Source organism: Rhincodon typus, chromosome 31 (assembly GCF_021869965.1).
Source record: "Rhincodon typus isolate 14 chromosome 31, sRhiTyp1.1, whole genome shotgun sequence".
NCBI classification, from domain to species: Eukaryota; Metazoa; Chordata; class Chondrichthyes; order Orectolobiformes; family Rhincodontidae; genus Rhincodon; species Rhincodon typus.
In genome coordinates this window covers 14,975,760-15,002,187 of record NC_063362.1, presented here as the reverse complement: position 1 = coordinate 15,002,187, position 26,428 = coordinate 14,975,760, and the positions used below count along the sequence as shown (strand labels likewise).

Here is a 26,428-nt window from a genome sequence, read left to right as displayed (position 1 = left end):
CCAACCAGGTACCCATGCGGACTTTCATGTTGGGAATTGTTGCCGTTTGATTTCTCTTCACCACGTGAGAGAATGGCAGACTGTACATGAATGTAGCAAAGATAGTTAATTATGAGATGTAAATACATTCAAATAGACCATTCACTAGCGAGATTCCAATCACATTATTCAAACCTTGGGTGGAAGACCTGACTTTTGCTCTCAACATCGAAAATCCTGTTTTTTAGATCTCGCTAAATTTTCCCAATTGACTCACCATCAGTCATGTCCTGCAAGTTCATTTGTGCAACAATTGCATTGCAACAATTGATACTGATGCCTCTTTTAAGAAAGAGGAAAACATTGTATTATGTTCCCTTAAACCATGACTTGAAGTCATTTTAATCTGTGCGTTGTATTCTTGCTCAGTGCTCACAAGAATAGTGACTTTCACAAAGTTATGTTTTTCTACACAACTCAATGTCATAGAGTCATGGAGATGTACAGCACGGAAACAGACCCTTCGGTCCAACTCGTGTGAGCCAACCAAATATCCTAAACTAATCTAGTCCCATTTGGCCCATATCATTCTAAACATTTTCTATGCATATACCCAATCAGATGCCTTTTAAATGTTGTAATTGTACCAGCTTCCACCACTTCCTCTGGCAGTTCATTCCCTACACGTGCCACCCTCTGCGTGAAAAGGTTTGTCCCTTAGGTCCCTTCTAAATCTTTCCCCTGTCACCTTAAATCTATGCCCTCTAGTTTTGGACTCCCTACCCTGGGCAAAAGGCCTTGGCTATTCACCCTATCCATGCCCCCCATGAATTTATAAACTTCTATAAGGTTACCCTTCAGCCCCTGACTCTCCAGGGAAAATAGCCCCAGCCTACTGAGCCTCTCCGTCTAGCTCAAACCCTCCCACCCTGGCAACATCCTAGATCTCTGAAGAAGGGTCTTGACCCGAAACGTCAGCTTTCCTGCTCCTCTAATGCTGCTTGGCCTGCTGTGTTCATCCAGCTCTACACCTTGTTATCCAAGTTTCACAGCATCTTTTCAATGTATAGTGGAAACAAAAAGAATCAATTAGGGCATGCTATTGAATGTAGTCTTTGTAAATAAATAGACAAAGGGGAATTTTAAAAAGTCATTAGGTGGAAAATTGCACCCCAGAGCAACATTTCTGTCAATTGTATATATTACACATGTTAATTTATGCCCATATTGTGCTATAAGTAGACAAGACAAAATAAAACCTCTCCACTACTCAGCTACAGAGCTCCCTCTGTTCTATAATATTTCCAATGAACAAATCTGTCACCAACACTGAAACATTTAATGCCTAACAATGCAGGTTGATACATTTCAGTGGTGGTGGTGATGATGGTATTGGGGGCATTCCATTGAGCAGTATTCCTTGTTTATAAGCATTGCTTATAATCCATGGAATGTAGAAGATTAAGGGTTGATATGATTCAGTTGTTTTATATTTTGAAAAGAATTGATAGAATGTATAGAAATTATTTTTGCACATAAGGGAGCCGATGACAGTGTTGTCTAATACGCTTGCCACTTGTCATGCATAACAAATCAGCCGTGAATTGATGTTGTTCACTTTTAGAGCCACAGAAAATGGAGTTGTTAAAGCCGCAGTGGTGAGGATGAATATGGATGTCATTCACAAGACCAGTATTTGTCATCTGCCCTTAAATGAGCAAGTAAGAATTAACTGTGTTGCTGTTAGTCATATGTTGGTCAGACTGCAACATTGTATATCAAAATATGGTCTAGTAGTCAGGCCTCTAATGATCTGGAATCTGAAAGGCCACTTGCTTAATGAAGCAAGAAATATAGTCATCTGTTTGTTATCTTCTCCTTCCCTGTCATATCTGGCTGCTTTTAAATGACATTATATTTAGACATGTGGGATCACTTGTGAAGTATTGCGAAAGCATGCTTGACCTTTGGAAGGATAGTGGTCAATTTGTTCTTGAAAGTTTCATTGCGGACAGCTTTCTAACTGAAGACTTTGGTTTTCTTTAGCTGGTAATTGGCGGTTTTCACAAAACAGTTGAGATACATGAGTAACAGACAATGCTGCATAAAAAATCCAAAAGAATTGCCGAACAAAGAGACTTAGGGGTGTAGGTTCATAGTTTCTTCAAGGTGGATTCACTGGTAGACAGGGTAGTGAAGAAGGCATTTGGTACACTTGCCTTTATTGGTCAATGCTTTGAGTATAGAAGTTGGGAGGTCATTGTGGATGTACAGGATATTGGTTAGGCCGCTTTTGGAATAATGTGTTCAATTATCTCCTCCTATAGGAAAGATGTTGCGAAACTTGAAAGGATGCAGAAAAGATTTACAAGGATGTTGCTGGGGTTGGAGAATTTGAGCTGTAAGGAGAGGCTGAATAGCTGGGGCTATTTTCCCTGGGCATCGGAGGCTGAGGGGTGACCTTACAGAGTTTCATAAAATCATGAGGGGCATGGATAGGACGAATAGTGAAGGTCTTTTATCCCATGGTAAGGGAGTCCAAAATTAGTGGGCATGGGTTTAAGGTCAGAGGGGATAGATACAAAAGGGACGCAAGGGGCAACTTTTTCACGCAGAGGGTGGTGCATGAGTGGAACGAGCTGCCAGAGGAAGCCAGAGGTTGGTACAGTTACAACATTTAAAAGACATCTGGATGGGAATATGAATAGGAACTGTTTAAAAGGATATGGGCCAAATGCTAGCAAATGGAACTGGATTAATTTAGGGTATCTGATCGGCATAGACGGCATTGGACCAAAGGGTCTGTTTCCATGCTGTACAATTCTATGACTCTATAACTGTGGATGCTGGAAATCAGAAACTAAAGCAGAAATTGCTGGAAAAAAAAACACAGCAGATTTGGCAGCATCTGTGGAGAGAATCAGAGTTAATGTTTCAGGTCCAGTGACCCTTCTTCAGAACTGATGGTAATTATGAAAAGGTTAGTATCAATGCAGAAGATGGGTTGGGGAATTGAGGAGAGTAAACGATAGGTGGAGATAGAGCCCAAAGAGAGAGGAAAACAGTTGGACAGACAAAGGAGTGGGTAAAGGGCAGTCTGGGGAATGAATAGCTGCTAATGGGGACTATCAGTAGATGACATTGGGTTGTATGTGGCAGCAGCCCATGTGATGTTTCGGCCTGATGTGTCAGGGTTGGGCTAAGGATATGGGAGAATGTGCCTCAAGCCCTAAAATTGTTGTACTCAGTATTAAGTCCAGAAGACTGCAGACTTCCTAAGCAGAAAATGGGCTGCTGTTCTTCCAGCTTGCGCTGAGCGTTGCTGGGGCACTGCAGCAAGCCTGAGACAGAGATGTTGGCCAGGGCTGCATGGCTGCCAGTGAGGGTTGTGATGTTCTGTTTTGGCAAGCTGAGGCAATGTACCAATAGCGAATCATGTTGAGCCTTCATCTTAATAGATCTGTTGAAACACGCGATTGAAAGGAATAAGGAGCAAATGACATAAAAGGAAAAGCACTGGAAGTTAGCAATGAACCCAAAGTTTATTAAATATCTGGATGCTGTGTTTGAAAAATGCAGACAACAAGGGGCAAGCAAGACAAGTCACAGCGCAGGATTGGTCAATTCATTTTTGTCCCCAGGCTCCTAATATATCAATTCTTATAAAATAAAGACAGATTAATCTTGAAGAAATTTGGCTTTGAAAATAGACAGGAGCACACTTTGTCAGAAGCGGAACAGCTCAGTTAACAAATTGTCACCATCCTTTTGGAAATGTAAATGCAGACTTTCTTTGCAGAGCAGCTGGTCAGAAAGCCTTTATAAAGCTATTATCATGGCCCATACCAGCCTTGATTATTGACAGTATAAAACTTTAATCGTATTTTCAAAAAGATTGTTTATTTGTTTTAATAATACTACATATATTCGGTATCATGCGGTGTACATGGTAACCTGATCATGTCTGGCAAGCATCAAAATCCTTCTGGACCACACTGATATAACTGAATAGCAGAAGAGTCTCAATTGCTGAACAACCTCCCCTCTTCCTTTCTCCTTAGGCCGTTGAAATTAAAACCTTGACTTCAATTTCCCTCAATCTAGTGCAAAAGGATCCCAGTATAAAAACCAAAAACAGAAATTGCTGGAAAAACTCAGCCGGTCTGGCAACATCTTTGGAAAGAAATCAGAGTTAATATTTCCCAATATCTGTTTATTTTCAAAAAGGACAAGATAGAGGGATGACATATTTTCAAAAGGACTTTCAGATAGTCGAAATGGAGAGTATGTAAATTAACTAGTTCAGTAACTCAAACCAGCAGGATCAATAACCAGGCGCACAAACATGCACATACATATAAACATGCACACGAAAAGGCCAACATTTATTTTCAAATTCTGCATGAATCAGAAAATAAAGATAGAGAACAATGCCTTTACAAACAGAAACGAGAAAAGTTCCACAGAATATCGGGAGCTGACCCTTTTCACTGCCAGGGGCGAGAGTAGGAACCCAAGACAGACTGAATCCTCATTCTCCTCAGTACCAACATTAAAACCTATTTTACATCCGGCCGCACTTCAAAGTCACAGCTGAGCATAAATTTTATGATATGATATAAAATGCTGTTAGGGTAAATTACATCAGCCTGACTGACATTTACAGGACGTATAAACACCATATTATTACCCAGTGATCATGCACTTCGGAACAGGCAGAGAGAGCTAGAGGAGGAGGAGGAGGAGGCGGCGAATTCCCTCCCGGGGCTTTCTCTCTCTTCTCTCCTGCATGTAATAAATCGGGGGATGATTATAAAACTCCGAGGCCATGATGCAAGGTAACAGAAAATGTAAATGGCCACAGAAATGCCAAGATTGGGTTACTGCCAAGGCATGCTGGTGCCCTCTGTTGAAAACCCAGCGTTCGCAGTGATTTCGATCTTTCAGCAGCCGAATTCAGTCAAGCATGTGTACACGTATGAAAACAGGGTTTTTCTATCCCCTTTAGGCTAGCGTTTGTTGCATCATTGACTATTGATTATTTCGGGATGGGGGTGGTTTTGGCAATGGGGGACTCATTTCAATCTCACAGTTGCAGCCTTCATTTGAGCATTTTTTCCCCCATAATTGCTTCTTTCCGCTTCCTTTGCTAGTTTTACGGATTGAGTGGAATTGGAATAAATTGAGACGTTCAGCAATTTTTCAGGCCTGTTCGTCTCTCATGTTTTATCTGTTTTACGATGTTGCTGCACAAATGTCTTTGAGGAAGATTCTTGTGTTTGTAAACTCCAGATGTCAGCTGTGGCTCAGTCTGTTGTGTTCGCACCTCTGAGTCATGGGGGTTTGAGGCCTTAATGCAGTGATTTCAGCACAGAATCCAGGCTTGTTGTCCCTGCTATGCTTCTTAACAGACTTAAGATATTTTCTAATCAACCTGCTCAGAAAAGTTATTACACAGCTCCTGAGCAGTGAAACTTGAATCCAGGACTCAGAGTTAGGGACATTACCACAGTGCACAAGAGCCCTCCTTTGTGCTGTAGTGGGAGAGAGCTGCACAGTCTTTTTTACTGTTTTTTGAATGAGAAAGTTAACCCAAGGCCCCACCTACCCCCTCAGATGAAAATAAGAGATTCCCCTTCATTGGGAGGATTCTGAAGAATTCTTTAAAACCTTTACTGCTGAAAGCCATAATCTTATCTTCTTGTTCCTGTTTCTTAAGTTGTTAGGTTTCTGTGGTCTTTAAATATGGGGCAAATAATTGGAAATGGAGTTATTTTCCCGAAGAACAACAATCCTTCTTTTGCATTAGCTTAATCTTGTACATGGAAAAATGTTTCGGGCTCATACATTGTGGAGATGATGCCGAATTCATTAGCAAATATACTTTCCTCTTAGTAGCAGTCACAAAATCAGACTCCGTCAGCCCTGGCGAGGGTGAAAACCCGAAACATCAACTTTCCTGCTCCTCTGATGCTGCCTGACCTGCTGTGTTCCTCCAGCTCCACACTGTGCTGACTCTGACTCCAGCATCTGCAGTTCTTGCTGTCTGCAAAATCAGACCTTTTGACCTCTTTAGAATCTCTAGCCAGAGCAAACTTCGAAGGAGCTCCTCCCTCTGCATTTAAACAGTCAATTTACTTCTACAATGATTCAAGGTATTTTGCCTCAGTTCTTCAACCTAGAAGTTAATTTCACACAGTGATCACACTTCCAGATTGCAATCCAAAATTTAACTTCTCCTGTTTGAACCTGTGAGTCCTTGTTGTAATCATGTAATTAAATTGAATTGCTTTCAAGTTTTACCCCAGACAAAGGGTTATGGAAATCTCCTGGAAGGATAGAACCTGAGGCTCAGGATCAGTTGATAATTTAAAAACTGAAATGGTATTTTTGTTAAAAACTGGATCAAATGTACAGAACCAAAGCAAATAGATGTCTTTGAGATACACATCAACCATCGTCTAGTTGAAGGGTAAAACCAGCTGAGGGCCTAAATAGCCATTTACTGTTTCTGTGTTGCATTACTGTAAAAGATCACCTTTCATTTACTTTACTGAATGAAAAATCATCTTTTGACTTGATCATGACCACTGGATTATCAGCCTCTTAGGTCTTCCCTGGACTGCTTCCAGTGGTTGGATATTTCCCACAGTTCGCAACAACCAAAACTAGATGCAGTACTCAAGATACTGTCTGATTAGAAGCCCATATACTTTTGAGATTCTATTGTATTTTACAAAGTATTTGCAGCACAGATGCAGAGCATTTGATACACATGAGCCTCCTCTCATCCAACTTCACCTAACCTTATTAATATACACTGACTCCTCTTTATCCACTGATTCACTATTCACAGATCTGGGTACAAGCAAGGTTAGCCCTAAATCATATCTTATTTTTCCTATTGACTCAACTAGTCTGATTGCATGATCCTTTGCAGTACATAGCAGAAGTATTGGAGCGGTATTTGCATTTTTTGTTATCTGCAGGCATTCCATGCTCCTATCCCCTACGCATAATGAGGATTTGGTATATCCTGTTCCTTTCTCTCCTCATGTTTATCTAGCTTCACCTTAGATGTACTCTTTCAATTTGCCTCACCTACTCCTTATGGCACGATTCTAACCACTCTGGGTAAAAATGTTAGTTTTCACCGTCTTGTATAAGGCCTCTATTTTGGTCATGGCTTGCAAGTGGACCTCTCTTCTCTATATTTACTTTATCAAACTGTTTTGTAATCCTAAAAAAAAATTCTGGAAGTTATGGGTTCAGGTTTACTCTTGCAGCTATGACCCATACGCAGGAGAACTACCCCAGAGGAATCCAACAAAGAACAAAAAGCATGGACTGATTGGGTCAAATGGCTTTTTTCCTATAACATGTGTTCAATTAATTCAACAAATTCCCCATTGAGAATTATCTGGGGCCAGCCCAGCATGCGATTTCAAAAGTCAATTTCACCCGCAAGACCTTGATTTTAAAATTTTCATGAGTGTTCTTTTATCCATCTATGGTGTCATGCATCACTATCTCTGTAATCCTCCAGCCCTATCTTTGCATTCCTCTAATTCTACTTTCTTCTGTATCCTATATTTTCATTGTTTCACCAATGGTGTTCTGATGCCTTCAACTGCCAAGGCCCTAAGTTCTAGAATCCTCTCCCTAAATCTGACTGCTTCTCTGTCTCTCCACACTTTGAAAACAATCCTTAAAACCTACCTCTTTGACCAAGTTTATTGCCATCTATCCTTATATCTCTAGTGGCTTGGTGTTAAATTTGTTTTGACATCACACTTGATAAGCACCTTGGGGCATTTCATTATATTAAAGGGGCTACATAAATGTATGTCTTCATTTTTGTTTTCTTTCAACTCCTGGCCTGGTTAGAGTTGTCAATCACAGGCAGCTCAGCAGTTCGGAATCCACAATCAGGATTATACCTATAAGTTACGGTAAGAGGATTGATGTCTCTGCCTCTTAACAATAGGCCCCAGCAAATCCCTGACGTGTGACGTGAGTTAAGGTCAGCATGAGGTTCTGTAGTGACACACCTCTCACAGTCACATTGCTCGGTGGTGTAGCTGATATAGGATTGATGGCCTATAGTGATAGAACTAGGATACCTTTGGAACAATAAACATCTTCAAGCGAGGATGGGAGCAAAACAGTGATGCTAAGAACAAAGCATGTTACTGCAAAGTGTTTCTCTTGGTCTGTAATCCCAGTTTCTGGTTTTCTGTTCCAATCACTCACCCACTAATTCCTTTCAGATCTCAAAATTCTGAATTATATTTCTCCTTTTTCTACCACTTGATCTGGAGTTTCATGATGACCTTGTTCACGTGATTGAGTATGCCTGGACAGAGAAACCAACACAAATCCAGAAGCAGAATTTAGGGACAGTTTTGGGGGTGGGGCTGTTGAAGGAATATTTAATACACTAGTGAGTCTGACTATTCCCGTACACCACCTGGTATGTGTCTGGGAAGCTCTGTGAATCACTGTAATGTCTCCCCACTCCCTCTTGAACTGGATTCAAATGTGGCATGAAAAGGTTTAAAATATTCCGTAGATATCAACGTACAGGGTGATTGAGGTATAGTGGGAGTTGGTGCAATTAATCTTGATTTGTTCAGCTTTCTCGGTAATTGGATGTCACTCATCGTGGTTTCAATAAATGACAATTGCCTTTATTTTGTAGTGCTGTTTCTGTACCACCAGATGTCACTATCTATAGGTGTGAGACTGGGAAAGCACAGCAAGTCAGACAGCATCCAAGGAGCAGGTAACTCAGCGTTTCGGGCTGAAACCCTTCCTGACAAAGGGTGCTGTCTGATCTGCTGTGCTTTTCCATCTCACACCTATAGACTCTGGCTTCCAGCATCTGTAGTCCTTATTGTCACCAGATGTCACTGGTTGACTTATTTGCAGAATAGACCAGGCACATCTCGTGGTGAGCTGCTAATATATATACAGCAAGTCCTTGTATAAAGTCAGTCATTCAATGTTGTTTTGATTTATTTTTGGTAAGTTAATGGGGCCTGTAACCTCGCTGAACGTGGCAAGACTCATTGCTGTTTCTCCCAGCTCCTCCCCATGCTCGGCCACCAGATTAACAGCCCTTCCCCATGGCTAATCCCCTAACTTGCGGAGTCTCTACATGTCCTATCCTGTAAATGTGTGACCTATCTCTGATCTAATTCAATGTGAGTGAAGGCTGTGGAGGCCTTCCATGAGTGAAAAAGAAATCTGAGTCAGTGAGTTTTCACTTCTTTATGACTGAACAAGAATCTTTATCCCTAACTTTGTGCAAATACATATAGAACATAGAACATAGAACATTACAGCGCAGTACAGGCCCTTCGGCCCTCGATGTTGCACCGACCTGTGAAACCAATCTGAAGCCCATCTAACTTAAACTATTCCATTATCATCCATATGTTTATCCAATGACCATTTAAATGCCCTTAAAGTTGGCTAGGATAGAATCCCACTCATGGCACCATGGTCAACTCCAAAGTAGCCACCACATATGCTGATTCACACAAAGATTCCTGATCTGGAGTGTGGAGTATTGGGAGCCTCCATAACCTTAGGGAGGGACAGAGCAAATGGAGTCAAAGAAGTGGATCCAGTGATTGCTGCTAGAAACAATGTATGTGTACATGATGAGATGAAGCAGGATTTCCATGGGTTAACAGTGAAGATGACAGTAAAGGAGCCAGGGTGTGGGAAATAACTTATTGTGATGCCACAGTCAAACCTAAATCTAACACCCATCTTCCACTCCAAAGCTTGAGAATGCTGTTCCCTGGAGATTAGGGTAAGTCCTGTTGAATTAGTTTCTAATGTTAGACATCTTAGCCTGATAAAACCACCTCAGACAGAAGGGCACCTTATACAACTCAAATTTGGTTCAGTTTTTCCTGTGGAGCTCTGTTTTGTGAAAATACAGGCAGAAGGTACCTGTACTGCAAGTAGCAATTTACATTCTTGTTTTATTTTAAAAATTTATTTTGTTTTGAATGTTATCACATTTAGGAATTAATGAATGTAAAGTATTTCACCTTACATGATGTAATGTTTTAGTTTTTTTTCTGATTAGGAAAGTCTTGCAGAATTTAACACAAACTTTAATATTGATTCTTGTGGTAAACTGTGATTCATTTAAAGTTATTTCATCTATCGTCACAATTTTCGTCAACTAGAACTTTAAATGAGGACTTTCTGTATTGCAGTAAGACATACAATATTCGTATTACTACCATCTCTTGGAACACCCTCCTTTCTAACAGGACAGTTGCAACTGACTGTTTTAATCAGGCAGTCGCATCTCTTAATTTCAAAGTTATCTTAATTTGCATATTTTAAAATTTCAAAGAGCGAACCAATAAACAAGATTTTTCTAGGTTTCCAGTGTTATTCATGGGATTCATGCACCATCTTAATTTATGAGCCTGGTTCATAAAGGCTTGAATCTCCATGCTTTGTTGGAATTAAGAACATGCTAGTCAGCTTTATGGTTGCAATTTCTCTAATTTGTAGATCTTCCTGCCCAATGGTTTGCATCTTTGTTTTTAGATAGGGTTAAAATAGATCTTTTGGTCTGTCCCAGTGTCACTTCAGGGAGTGTAGGGCAGCAGTCAAAGCTGACACCTTCAGATCAGCTGTATGCATTCCTGGACTCCAAGCCATGTTGTAGGACCATAAAATATAGAAGCAGAATTACTCCATTCGGCCAGTTGTGACTGCTCTGCTATTTGATCATGGCTAACTTGTTTCTCAATCCCATTCTCCTGCTTTCTGCCTGTAACTCTTGATCCCCTAATAATCAAGAACCTACCTATCCCTGCTCTTATATTGCAGCCCTCTTGAAATGAATGCTAACATTGCATTTGCCTTCCTAACTGCCAAATGAACCTGCATGTTAGCCTTGAGAGAATCCTGAACTAGGACTCCTAAGTCCCTTTGTGCTTCAGATTTCCAAATCATTTCCCCATTTTGAAAATAGTCTGTGCCTGTGTTCTTCCTACTGAAATGCATAATCTTATACTTTCCCACTTTGTATTCCATCTACCACTTCTTTGCTCACTCTCCTAGCCTGCCAAGTAGTTCTACAACTTCCCCACTTCCTCAACACTACCTGTCCTTCCACCTATCTTTGTGTCATCTGCCAATTTAGCAACAATGCCCTCAGTGCCTTTGGCCAGGTTGTTAATGTATTACATGAATAGTTGTGGTTCCAACTCTGATGCATATGGAACTCCACTCGCCACCAACTGCCATCCTGAAAAAGACCATTTTATCTCCACTTTCTGCCTTCCGCACTCAGCAGTCGTTTAGCCATGCCATTACCTTATCCCTAACGCCATGGGCTCTTACCTTATTTAGCAACCTCCTGTGTGGCACCTTGCAAAAGGCTGTCTGAAAATCTAAGTAGATCATATTCACTGGCTCTCCTTTGACTCCCTTGCTCATTATCTCTTCAAAGCATTTTAACAGATTTGTCAGGCTTGACAGTCCCTTGTCAAAACCATGATGACTTAGCCCCATTTCACTATGCACTTCCAAGCACTCCGCAATCTCGTGCTTAATAATAGACTCTAAAATCTTTCTAACAAATGAGGTCAAACTAACCAGCCGATAGTTTCCTGTGTTCTGAACCCTACCTTCTTAAACAGGAGTGATACTTTAGCCATTTTCCAGTCCCCTCCAGTGATTTCTGAGAGATCACTACCAATACCACCACAATTTCCTCAGCTATCTCCCTCAGAACTCTGCAGTGTAGTCCATCTGGTCCAGGTTATTTATCCACATTCAGACCTTTCACATTTCTCAACACCTTCCACACTCGCCTCTGCTCCTGTATCTGTTGAAGTTTTAAATGCTGCTCGTGTCTTCTATCATGAAGCCTGATGCAAAGTAACTGTTTGGTTCCTCGGCCATTTCTTTGTTCCCCATTACTCCTTATGTAGCCTCATTTCCCAGCAGTCCAGCGTCCAATCTTGCTTCTCTCCTACCTTTTATAGACTAGAAAAATACTCTTGCAATCTTCTGTTATATTACTAGCTATCTTACCTTCATATTTCATCGTCTGCCCCTATTGCTTCTTTAGTTATCATCTGCTGGTTTTTAAAAGGCTTCCCACTAATCTTCACCACATTGTATGCTTTTTCTTTCATGCTGCCCTGACAACCTTTGTCAGCCATGCTTGCCGAGTCCTCCCCTTAATATGTTTCTAATTCCTTGGAGTGAATTTCTGCTGTGCCTTCCGAATTACCTCCAGAAACTCCTGTCATTGCTGCCCACCATCTTCCTGTCCAATTAACCCTGGCCAGCTCTTCCTTCATGTTTTTGAAGTTATCGTTCCCCAATTGTAATAACATTACATTTGAATCAAGCTTCTCCTTCTCAAACTGCAGGTGAATTCTATCATTTGTGGTCACTGCCCCGTAGGAGTTCCTTCACCTTAAACTCCCTAATCAAGTCTGCTTCATTACACATCACCAAATCCACATGCCTATTCCCCAGCTGGTTCTACCACAAGCTCCTCCAAAAAACTATCTCCTAGATGTTCCATGAACTCCTTTTCTTGAGATCTGCCACCAAACTGATTTTCCTAGTCCTCCTGCATATTGAAGTCCCCCAGGATTCTTTTAATAGTGTCTTTTTCACATTCCTTTTCTATCTCCTGATTTATTTTCTGACCCACATCCTGACTACTGCTTAGAGATCTGTATGGAACACCAATCAGGATCCTTTTACCTTTGTGGTTCCTCAACTGTACCCGCACAGATTCTATGCTTTCTAACTCTATATCGCTTCTTAATTGTTAGTAAGAAATGAAATTAAATTGATAGCAACCCCCTCTGCCTATCTCCCTATCCTTTTAATATGATGTATATCCTTGGATATTTTGTTCCCAGCCTTGATTCCCTTGCAGCAATATCTCTGTGATGCCTACAAAATCATGCCTGTCAATTTCTATCTGTGCTACAAGCTCATTTGTCTTGTTTCGTACACTATGTGCATTTATGTACAACACCCTCAGTCCTGCCTTGATTGTGCTGTTCCGGCTACCCTCCCCCCAACCCCAGCCTTCTCATGGTTGTCCCCTTATCTGCTGTGCCTGAAGTTAGATTTCTGACCCTTCCCGTTCTCTGTGTCCTATTATACATTCTGGAAATTTTAATAACCTTTGCTGAGCCCTTCCCCTCTTTAACTGTTTCCATGCAACTGAACCCACGATGCCCCATCGCTCACTATTGAATTTAAAGCCTTATCTACAGGCCTAGTTAAATGATTTGCCAGGACTCTAGGCCCATCACGATTCAGTTGGAGCCTGTCCCATCAGAACAGCTCCCTCCTTCATGTCTATCCTGGGCCTCCTCACAATGACGCCACTGGAAATTGGAGGAACAGCACCTCATATTCTGCCTTGGGAGCCTACAGCCCAATGGCCTAAATGTGGATTTTACCAGTTTCAAAATCTCCCCACCCCCAGCCTCATCCCATAACCAACCCTCCCTCTTATCCCCGCCTCCTTGACCTGACACAACCTGTCCATCTTCTCTCCCACCTATCAGCTCCTCCCACCTCACTGACCAATCCCCACCACTCCCTACCTGCACTCACCTATCACCATCCCACCTACCTTCTTCAGCACCACCCCTCCTCTATTTATTTCTGAGTCCGCTTCCCCATTTCTGAAGAAGGGTCCCGACCCGAAATGTCAACTTTCCTGCTCCTCTGGTGCTGCCTGACCAGCTTTGTTCCTCCAGCTCCACACTGTGTTATCTTCCTCCCTCCTTCCCCAGTACTGGTGCCAATGTCCCTTGAATTCAAACACATTTCTCCCACACCAATCTTTGAGCCACACATTTACCTTTTTAGTCTGTTGGCCGTGTGCCAATTTACTTGTGGCTCAGGTAGTAATCTGGACATTATTACCTTTTTTGGTTCTGCTTTTTAATTTAGCCCTTGCTGCTCATTTTCCCTCAGCAGAACCTCTTTCCTCTTTCTCTAAGTGGACCACGACAACTGGATCTTTTCCCTCCCACTCCAAGATGCTTTGCAACCCACATGAGATATCCTGAACACTGTCACCAAGCAATCAACACAACCTTTGAGACTATCAATCCTGGCAACAGTGAACAGTATCTATTCCCCTAACTATACTATCCCTGTTGACAACAAGATTTTTCATTGCTCTCCCTTCTTGAATGACTCCCTGTACTTCAGTGCTATAGTCAGTTTGTTCATCCTTCCTCACTCTCATCCATACAAGGAGCAAGAATCTCAAATCTGTTTGACAAATCAAGGGCTAAAGGTCCTTCAGCACTACCTCCTGGATGCCTCTATCTGCCTCGCTTGTAGTCACACCCTCTTGTCCCTGACCACTGACTGAATTTGAGGTAGTTGTGACTGCCGCCTGAAACACAGCATCCAGATAATTCGCCCCCTCCCTGATGTGTCAAATCGTTCAAAGCTCAGACTCCAGCTCATTAACTCTGAGCTGGAATTCCTCAAGCAACCAACACTTGTAACAGATGTGGTCACTATGACCCACAATGGGGTCCACCACCATGCAGGTAGAAGGTCAAAAATCATACAACACCAGGTTATAGTCCAACAGGTTTATTTGAAAACACAAGCTTTCAGAGTCTCAGAGATAGTAGGAACTGCTGATGCTGGAGTCTGAGATAACAAGGTGTAGAGCTGGATGAACACAACAGTCCAGGCAGCATCAGAGGAGCAGGAAAGCTGACGTTTCGGGTCTGGACCCTTCTTTTTGAACCTAGGGATAACCTTACAATGCTTCACTTCTCTAGCTTCTACCCTAAACATATTTTAAAAAGCCATCCGCTACGAACAAGCTCTACACATACAGGATCTGTTCAGATGAAGAGGAACGCGACAGACACCTGAAGGTGTTGAAGGACGCCCTCATAGGAACAGGATATGATGCTCAACTCATCGATTACCAGTTCCGATGTGCCACAGTGAAAAACTGTAATGATCTCCTCAGAAGACAGACATGGGATACAACCAATACGGTTCTCTTCTTCATCCAGTCCTTCTGGGAGCAGAGAAACTATACCATGTTCTTCGCGGTCTCCAATACATTCTCGATAACAATGAGCACCTCGCCAAGATCTTCCCCACACCTCCATTTCTCACCTTCAAACCACCGTCAAGCCTTAAACAGACCAATGTTTGCAGCAAACTACACAGCCTTCAGGACAACATCAACTACAACACCACACAACCCTGCCATGGCAACTTCTGCAAGACATGTCAGATCGTCACATGGGAACACCACCCACCATGTGCACGGCAGATACTTATGTGACTTGGTCAACATTGTCTATCTCATACACTGCAGGCAAGGATGCCCTGAGGCATGGTATTATTGGCATGGTGTGTTGGGATCTTGGGTTCATATCCTTCTACAGGTGAGCCCATCACACACTCATGCACTCACATGCACTCACACTCATGCTCACGCTCACACACATTCTCACACATCCTCTCTCACACACACACAGTCTCTTTCTTTCTGTCTTTCTTTCCTTCTTTCTGTCTTTCTTTCTTTCTCTCTCTCTCTCCCCATAGACACACTCCCTCTCTCTGTCTCTGTCTCTGTCTCTCTCTCTTTCTCTCTCTCTCTTCATAGACACACTCCCTCTCTCTGTCTGTCTCTGTGTCTCTCTCTCTCGCTCTCTCTCTCACACACACACACACACATACACACAGTGTCTCCCTCTCTGTCTCTGTCTCCATAGACACACACTCTGTCTCTGTGTCTCTCACTCTCTCTCACACACATCCACACACACACACTCTCTGTCTCTCTCGCTCTTCCCCCCTTCTCTCTCTCTCTCCCTCACGCACGTGCACACACACACACACATATGTATATATGTGTATATTCATATGTATGTGTATATATAAACCTATGGGGTGAATTTACATTTGCAGATTTGTAATGGCAGATACATTCTATTTTGTTCAAAAAGCACACAATTTGTAGACAGCCAATGGGACATTTTATAAATTCCTATTTTGGATATAAAACCAGTCTGACTCCAAGTTAAAACACAGAAAGATTCGAAACAAGGCCTCACACCTAAAATGCATTGTCTGACTTGAGATGTCACCTCTGTTATTCTGATAAAACCTTTAGTTATCTCAGGGCAGTGACTTGAAAGAAATTCTTGGATTTGCATATTAATCAATCAAAACCTGTATCTCCTTTCTAACTGATTAAAGATTTAACAGCCATCTCAGGTTTGTTCAATACATTCACATCAGTTCTATGACCCTTTTATCTTTTGCTTATAAATTCTGTGTCTGATACCACCTCTCTCTCTAACACCTAAAGAAGGAGTGAGACTCTGAAAGTTTGTGTTTTCAAATAAACCTGTTGGACTATAAGCTGGTGTTGTGTGATTTTTGACCATGTGCACCCCAGTCCAGCACCAGCACCTCCACATCATGCAGGTAGAACACATTGCCTGGTCCCACATGTCTGTTTTTTTTTACTTCGTTATTAATTTGATTTTTGAAAATTTCTTACTGGTCTTTTATTTACTAACCTATAAATATTTTGCCTGTTTACATTTAATGTATAATAAGCTATAAGCAATAGTCAAATTTGTAGCTGTTACCAAACAATAAACTTATAGTTTTCTTGTGATGTCATTCTTTTTCTTGTGCTAATCCTGGGCTTAAATTTATCCTGCTTAAAAAACCCTTTACAAACAATGAGCCAAAAAAGCAAGAAAAAAAGCACCTCTTCCTGTCTGCACCAAATTCCCATGCTGCCTCCGACACTCCAAACGTGATCTCTCTTTCCTGTCCATGCACAGCCTACTTGTCTTCGATAGTTTAGATGATAATTGAAAGTTGGCCATGAGCTCACTGTGAAAGATGAGAGGGTTTTGATTTTATTGCGTTTAGTTTATTGTATCACTGGTCTTGGAAGAATGTGGGAACATCACTTGGGATTTGGGATGTAAAAGAAAATCTCCAAACATTATTTTCTCCTGCAAATATATTTTCTGAGCCTAACATCCCAAGATAATTTGCATTTGAAAGGAAGGAAGAAATACTTGCATTTCTATGCCTTTCACAACTTCAGGCCATTAGAAGTACTATACAGCCGATTAAGTCCTTATCGAAGAATAGGGCAGAATCTTACTGGGGCTGAATGAAGTGGGCTATATGAGAAGTGTGGCAGAGTTGTGTGAGAAATCCAGCGAGGCTTACCTTGACATTAAGAGCAACCTGCTGCATCTTTTGACTAAGTTCCGGGCATTGAGATGAGATTCTCGCTAGTCTGTGGTGGGTTGTCTATTAAGGGGGCATATTGCTTGTTAACAACCTTATTAATTGTATGTCTCACCTCATTAATACACAGCTTCCCATCTTGCCGTCATGAGTAAACTAAATGCAAAGAATTCTTGACTAGTTGGCTACTTCGCTACTTCATCTAATTGCTGGCTGAGGAGAGTTTAGATATTGGTTACCATGCAACAACGTGTCAGGGCACAATCTATAGACACCAGACACTTCACCCCTTGTCAATGGACGGTGACAGCCATATATTGATATTCCCTCAGGATCTTGATAAAAATTCTCCAGTCCACTTGCAGGATGCTTAGGAAGTTAAGACCTGCCATTTAGGGCACATTGGCAATGTTGAAAGTGTGCTGTAAATACATTTTGCATGTAGGAACAGGTACCCAGCTCACACATTGGACCAGGCCACATCTTAGGGTTGCTTACTGCTCATACAAACAAAAGCATTAATATTTATACGAGCGTGAGACTTCATATAGTATGCAATGCCAACCATGCCATAAAAGTGCCTGAAAAGGATTTGGTTTTTGCATTCCCTCCCACTATTTCTCAGTTTCCACAGTAGAACCTGTTGGCCTTAGAGGATTGGTTGTGTCTGGATGACTGAGACATGCTGAGGATCTCATTGCCACAATGAGGTGCTCACCAGCTTGTGCTCCCAAATTTTCTCAGCCTAATGTTTCCTCTGAGGTGTCAGTAACTGAGTTGGCAGTGGGTGCAGGAGGCAGCTTTGCCAATGCTCCCTCTGAGGCCTGTGAACTCTCTTCCTCATAGGTCGAGGAGATGACTTCTTGGCGAGCAGCCCATTTCTCTGTAAGGGCCATTGACATACTGCTGGCACCTGCAAGACATAAAAAAGAAAAGATATTGCAGCCAGTGATTAAAAGTGGCATGCAATGACGGACATTGACAGGTGAACAAATTTGAAAGTTGTAGTAGAAAAAAGAATTGTACTTGCTCACTTTGTGGGACATGGGTAACTCAGCATCCCTGTAGTCTTCTCCTTAGGAGTCCTGAATTCTTTTCTTGTCTTGGTTCTATCCTCTGTAATATGCCCAAACTGTTGATGCTGATGCAGGTGGTCAAAATATGGTGAGGTATCTCAGACGAGTGAGTAGGCAGCACAGAGGCCATGCAGGGTCACAGGTGTGGGAGGTTTGGGTGGAATGGGAGTGAGTGAGAGAAGATATCGCATGCAATAGTGAGAGTGACTGAGCATGAGCCTTGGTGGGAGGTGGATGCAGCAGCAGAAAGAAGAGTGTGGCAGCTGGCAGAATGAAGTAGGTCATTGACCTTCTTGCAGAACTGCTGGCCATTCCTGCAGACCCAGTTGACAACCTTGGACCAGGCTGCCAGGCTCTGGTGGCATTACCTTCTCCTGCCAGTCCACTAGGAAGAGATAAGCCCTCCTCTGGATCACCTGTCCACCAGCACCTCCAGGTCCCTGTTGGAGAATCACAATCTCTGTTTCCTTTTCTCAGACATCTTCTAATTATAAATTAAGCAAGTGTTGTAATTGATCTCTTCCCGATGTTTGAAATCTGCTTGTCTTTCAACTTTGTAATTAAAGTCTGACTTGTGGAGGGTTTGAGAGGCTCAGGGACTGCTGCAGGCCTTGTAGTTCGATTTTGGTTGCCTGCTTATTCTGTTGTCTACCCAACAAGTCCAGACCAACCCTCCGAAGTGCATCCCAACTGGACCCATCCCCCTTCCCTATCCCTGTAACCCTGCATTTCCCATGGCTAATACACCTAACCTACACATCCCTGGACACTGGGCAATTTAGCATGGTCAATCCACCTAACCTGCACATCTTTGGACTGCGGGAGGAAACTGGAGCACCCAGCAGAAATCCCCACAGACTCAGGGAGAACATGCAAACTCTACACAGACAGTAACCCAAGGGTGGGATTGAACCTGGGTCCTTGGCGCTGTGACACAGCAGTGCTAACCACTGAGCCACTGTGCCATCCTGAGTTCTGCGACATTACTATGTCTCAAAGTGAGGTGCAGTATCAGATCGTGCTGAATGACATATGACCACCCTTTGACTGAACAGTGTGCTGCTGATTTATTCAGCATTTTGTATATAGTATCACAAGTTAATTGATTATATAGAGAACATGGACATATGTGACAGGAGTATTCGATTTTTTTTTGCCTGAACAAGCTTCAACAGGGAAAAATCCGGCCTCTGTTGCTTCTGTCTCAGCGATTTTGTCAGCAAGCACTATCTGTATAAGATTTCACTCCCGTCACTGTCTGAATCAAATTCATGATAATGAACACACTGGGAGATTCAGTGCATGTGACTGTGAGGTGGCCTGAATTGCTGAAGAGACTAACAGCACCACCAATAGGAAATTCTGGAGTGCTACAGTATCAAAATGACAGTTTAGTGAGGAAATTTGAAGAAACAAAGAACTTTAATTTCTATAGCATCTATCATAATCTCTTAAAGAGCTATACAGCCAATACAGTACATTTTGCAATATAGGAAATAGAGCAGCCAAATTGCACACAGCAATCGTCCATAAATAACGATCTGATACTGACCAGTTAATCCATTTCTGGTGATGTTTGTCAAGGGATAAATATTGGGCTAGAACTCCAGGAAGACGTCCCTTCCTCTTCGTCAATATAATACCAGGGATTTTTTTCCATAGAGTTGAGAGGGTTGGCAAGCTGTTTGTCTACTCTATTTCTGAGAAGAGATTCATGTGTATACCCACCCTGCAGAGAAACTAGCAAGTTCACAATCAGCTTTGCGTCAAATGCCGAGAGTTCGAGTATGTGATTTCTCTAAAATAAGAAAAGACTGATAGCCAGTTACTGAATGTTCCATTTTTGGAGCGTTTCTCCTTTCATAATGAAAGGCTTGTATTTTCAATAAGTTCACAGCTGATCTTCTGCATCAACTGCCTCCACATTTCCGTCTTATCCCTTTGTCCAGTATTTTGTCTGTATTAGTCTTGAATATACTCAACGGATAAGCTTCCAGAGCCTTTTGATTAGAAATTTCCAAAGAATCACAACTCCCTGAGTGAAAAGAGATCTTTTATAGAAACAAAAGAACTAGGAGCAAGTTTAGAGAGATAGTAGGAACTGCAGATGCTGGCGCAAGTGTAGACCATTTGGCTCTTCAAGCCTGCTGCATAATTCAATATGATCATGGCTGAGCCTGTATCTGAGTCCCATATTCCTACTTCCTCCCCTATCACTTGATCCCTTTAAAATCTAAACATTTTTCTATCTCTTTCTTGATTGTATTTGGTGACTTGGCCTGCAGAGACTTCTGTGGTTGAGAATTCCACAGGTTCTTTGAGTACAGAAATGTTTCCATATCTCAGATCTAAATAGCATAATGGGTATCCTGGAACTGTGACCCCTGGTTCTAGACTCCCCAGCCAGGGAAAGGATCTTCCCTGCATCTTTCTGTCCATCTTTCTTAGAATTTTACACATCTTCATCAGATCACTTTCATTCTTCTAAACCCTAATGAATAGGCTCAGTTGACCTAATGTCTTCTCATAGGACAGTCCTGCTATCTCTAATATCAGCTTTGTGAGCCTCCACCACTCCCTTTATGGCATATATATATATCCCTTTGTAGATAGGGAGGTAAAAACTGCACACAGTACTCCAGGTGTGGTCTCATCAAAGCCTTGTATAACTGTATTAAAACATCTCTACTTCTGAACTCAAATAGTCTTGCCATTTGCCTTCCTAATTGCTTGCTGCACCTGCCAATCAGCTTTCCGGTCTCAACCGGTGTACAAGGACATCCATAACATTTTGTCAATCCAGATTTCCCAACATATTACCATTTAAGTAATACTATGCCTTTCTGGTTTTCACATTGAAGTGTATAACTTTACAATTAATCACATAATACTGCTCCTTCCATGTAATTTCTCAAGTTGTCTGATGTTGAAACCTCTTTTCATCTTTCTTACAACTCAAAACTCAAGATTTTTGAAGAAGGGTCCCAACCTGAAACGTCAACTTTCCTGCTCCTCTGATGCTGCCTGGCCTGCTGTGCTCCTCCAGCTTCTCACTGTGTTATCTCTGACTCTAGCATCTGCAGTTCTTATTATCTCTGAACTCAAAATCCTGCCCACTTTTGCCAGTCTCTGAAAAGACAACAGCAGGTGGACAGAGAACAATGGAGTCTCTCAGAGCTCTTTCACAAAAAAAAACTTTATTGCACTGCATTTGGTACTGATTCATTTGCATGAGGCCCACATCTCTCTGGCCTTGTAAATTCCCAACCTTCTTGGTCAGTCTCTTTATCACTTCTTTAAGCTCACCTACCTCCTGTTGCAACTTCTGCTGTCTCTGGCTCCCTGCCCAGTCTTCCAGCATACAACCTATTGCTACAGTTTTCTAGGCTTTTGTGAAGTCCCTCTTTCCCATGTTATCTTTTGCCATTTTCCATAGAGTATCCTCATGCATTTCTGTTCCCATACCGGTCCTACCAGTGTACGAATAGAACAGGCAGTTCTGCTATAGTACGTGTTTTATTAATGCGAATTGGCTGTAGTGTGATTGATGAATAGTGGATGCTGTCGCGAACTTTCTGCTGTACAAGAATAGTGATTTTCTATAACGATTTCCCTAGAATATGATTTTCTATGCCACAAGGCTACACAAGAATGCAACTACCGCGTTATAGAAGAACTACCTGCACCTTGGCCATTTTCAGGCCACATATCAGAGGAGGAAACCCCACCGGTCGGAGTTGCCTGGACCCACTATTTTCTGTTAGCGCTAACTTCTCTTTTTTTCCCTTTTTACATACATGAGTCCACTGCTCCCTGTATTCCACCACGTGGTCTGGCCTGAGCACTTACACTAACTGAGTGTCTACTTTTTTTCTCACGACCACCCAGGGATGCCTGATTCTGTTGCCTGTCTCTGAAAAGACTTCAGTTGGTGGACAGACAACAACAAAGTCACTCAGAGCTCTTTAACAAAAAAAACTTTATTAACAAATACAGGTGTGTACACGAGTATTATTGTAATATTGAGATATCTCAACTGCTTCTCTCTGGATTCCCTGAACCCACAATGAATTCCAACATTATTGAGGTGTCTCAACTGGTTCCCTCTAGATTCGCTGAATCACAGAACACTAAAATGTTATGCCCGGGAGAGTCTTTCGCTGGCCAGGCTCGCGCTCTTTTCCGTGCCTTCACCCTGCCTCCTGACGTGGACTTTCCTCACTTTTTTGCAATGGTTGATCTCTGGAATTGTCACTGAGATCAGGGGACTTCCTAGGCTGCTTATATACAGGTCTTTCTGTGCCAAGTATGTGACTTCAACCATTTTCCTTATTTGGAATTGCTCGTGCACCCAGCAGGTTCCACACTCTGACTGCACCAAATTCTGTCTTGGCCAGTCCCGAATGTTTTATCTTTATTTGGTCAGACCATATACTTGTAACCCATGTGAGTTCCCACAATCCCATATTCCTTAGCTCCCAGCCAAGCTGAATGATTTAGTTTACATATCAATACATAGCAAAGTCAGTTTACATATCAATACATAGCAAAGTCTGTTATCAGTTCTTGTATCTTCAGGTCTATCCAACATCAATTTTACGTCGTAGAAAACTTGGAAATGTAGCATTTTATTCCCTCATTCAGGGTTATTTATCTATATTTCAAGTAGCTGCGACCCAAGCACAGATCCTATCGGTACCCTATTAGGTATTGCCTGTCAACCAATTCTCAAACCATGCCATTATATTATTCCCTATGCCACGTGCGTTAATTTTGTCCAATAACCTCTTAGGTAAGACTTCATCAAAAGCCTCTGCAAATCCAAATACATCATATCCACTGTTTTTTCCTTATCTATTCTACTAGTTATAACCGCAAAAATTTCCAGTAGATTTGGTAAGCATGTTTGCTTTCCTGTTCAATTTGCAATCCTGTTAATGCTTTCTAAATGTTCATTTAACACATTCTTGCTGATAGACATTTATAATGCACATAATTTTTCCCACTACTAATCTTAGGCTAACTGGCCTGTAATTGTTGGTTTGTTCCCCCTTGTCATTTTTAAATGGTGGAGTTACATTTCCCACCCTCCAATCCATAGGAACTGCTGTAGAGTCTGTAGAATTTTGGAAGATAACCATTGATGTATCCAGTGTTCCCAGGGCCATTTCATTTAGTGCTGTGGGGTATACAATATCAGACTGAGGTGATTTTCAACCTCTAACCCCTGTTATGAAGTTGTGTAAAGTAATCATGAATTGGAAGGCAGGAAGCTAGAATTTGTTTGTAAAAAATGATAAGGGAGAACAGTGTGTGGTTCCTTTAAGAGATAAAGTGCTTTTCTAAGCTTAAGGATTTATACAGGAAAAAAAAAGTATCTCTATGTAGCTGAAGATGTACAGCCGGTTCTAACATGCAAACATGTATCAATAGGCTGTGAGATTGGAAACCTTAGGTGTGTTTTGATGATTTGGCAATGAGCTGGAATCAGCCAATTAATTTAAACTTAGCGATTGAAAGCCAATTGAATTTAAATCTGATGGCTTTGACAACCTCATACCAATGCTATTGTAAGAAAATTGCTATGTCATCCAAGGTATATAAAGAGAAGGTTTTATTAAAAATTGGTGAGAGCGAACCACCATCTGAAAAATAGGCACCTAGTTCTCACAAGAAATCGCTAAGCTGCCTAAGAAAGCACCATCTAATCCGGAAAAGGTACCACGGCACTTCTAGCTAAGAGTCTTCACAGAGAAAACATCCCTGACAGCTGGATCAGTGGAATAAAGGTGTTTATGTGTTGAGAACAGCAGAAGAAAGGCATTTATGACTGGAGAGACAGTGGAAAAGGCAGAGCATTCCGGAAGACACATTCTGTGTGGACTTCGAGAGACTAAGTTTTAATTTATTTTTTTCCTTACTACTTGGGTTTTATAAGTGGGACTCGTGTTTATTGGGATAGCATACCAGTAGAATTTTGTTCAGTTAGGGAATAGTTAGGAGTTAGGGGAGGCAATTGTTTGGTTTGTTAGTAGTTCTGTTAATTTATTTATTGTTAGGGTTAAATAAATAAATTATTACTTGTTATTTGTAAAAAGAATATCAGGGATTTTCTTTCATTTAACCTCCCTTTCTCCGTAACAGTTGCGGGGGCTCAAGTCCAGAATCTGGCAGTTTCGTGTACGGGATCTGAACGGGTTTGGATAGATTTAACAGACTGGAGGATTAGATCCTAAATCTTTAAATAAAACGTAGGTGAGAAAAAATCTGTTTAATTTTGGTTATTTGTGGTTAGTCAAATCAAAAGTGTGGGAAATAGCTCTTAACCTTGCTAAAGAGGTTCTGGGATTCGAAGGTGCTTCCCAAATTTGCCAAGAAAGTTTAGAAAGACAGAGGAAACATGTACTTTTAAACGTAGCAGCAGGCTAGATTTGGGTTTAACTAGGGAGAAGAAGAAAACTGAAATTGTAAAGGAGTTAGTCAACCATTTCGGCATACCAGAGAAACAGGTATGTGCAGTGGAGTTAGAAAATACTAAAGAAATTAGACAGTTGAGGCTGGAAGATAAAGAAAGGAAAGAAGAGCCACAGCAGGAGAAAGGGAAAGAATGTTCAAGTTGGAAAAGATAAAGTTGGAACTAGAAGCAAAAAGATTTCAAATGGAAGAGTACAAAATAGAAGTGAGGATGAGCAAACTCATTGTAGCCAACAGCTTGGTATGGATATATACAAATATGTCCAAACATTACCAAAATTTGATGAAAAAAATGTAGAAGTCTTTTTTATTTCCTTTGAGAAATTGACTAAGCAGATGGGTTGGCCAGAGACTGTGTGGGTAAAGTTAATTCAGACAAAGTTGGGAGGTAGGACTAACGAGGTGTGTGCAGCGCTGTCAGGGGAGGTTTCAGGACACACTGAAGGCGTGAAACAGGCTATTTTGAGTGCCTATGAATTCGTGCCAGAAGCAAATAGACAATGGTTCAGAAATATAAGGAAGGAACCAGGTCAGACTTATGTCAAGTTTGAAAGAATTAAATATAGCAACTTTGATAGATGGGTGAGAGCATTAAACATAGAAAAGACATAGGAGAATCTTAGAGAGATTATTCTTCTGGAGGAGTTCAAAAACTTACTTCCAGAAATGATAAGAACTCATGTTGAGGAACAGAAAGTTCAAACAGCGAGAAGAGCTGCAGAGATGGCGGATGAATGCACATTAGTGCATTAATCAAAGTTTAGCATCCAACAATAATTCCATCCTATGAGGGATGGAAATTGGGAAAAAGGGAGATCCTTCAATGAGAAACAAAAAGTAGTCCACACTGGGAACAGTTTAGCACAGGTGAGAAAAGATATCCAAGAAGGTGAAAATGAGGTGAAAGGCCCCAGTTGTTTTCACTGTAACGGAGTGGGACACATGAAGTTACAGTGCTGCTGGTTTAAGAAGGGCTCTGAGAAAAAGGATGTGGTCGAAAGAGGCTTAACCAGTGGGATTAGTTGAGGGAGTGAAGGAAATCCCAAGAGAAGTCAAGGAGCTGCAGGAGAATACACAGCCTAGTCATGGGATAGATAGTGAGATGGTGCCCAATCTCTACAAAGACCTCATCTCTATGGGTAAGGGTTACTCAGGAAGAACAGGGGGAGAAAGTAAAGAAATTAAAATGTTGAGAGATACAGGAGCTAACCAGTCTCTAATAGTAAGAGATGAAACTATTTGCACTCCTTCTGAAATGATTCCGAGTGAGTGGTAATCTGTAGAATAAATAGAGATTTAGCATTTTCCCTGTGTAAGATCAGGTTGCAAAGTCCAATCAAGTCTAGAAAAGTGATAGTGGGAGTGACTGAAAGAGTGTCTTTTCAGGTGTACAGTTTGTTCTTGGAAAGGACCTAGCAGGATCAAAGGTGGGAGTGATGCCCCTTGCAGTGGAGAAGCTGAAGGAAAACCAGGGAACTGAGGAGTTAAAAGAAAAATACCCTGAAATTTTTCCAGACTGTTTGGTAACAAGATACCACAGTCATAAGTTACAACAAGAAGGAAAAACCAAAGATAGGGACGAAGGAGTTGAGGTCCAGTTAGCTGAC

At 41.6% G+C, this 26,428-nt stretch overlaps 1 protein-coding gene across 1 annotated transcript in view; it reads left to right on the top strand.

The window, feature by feature from the left end:
- LOC109933983 (calmodulin-binding transcription activator 1-like) overlaps positions 1 to 26,428 on the top strand; it is a 1,079,584-nt gene that overhangs the window by 630,727 nt on the left and 422,429 nt on the right. The window lies entirely within an intron of this gene.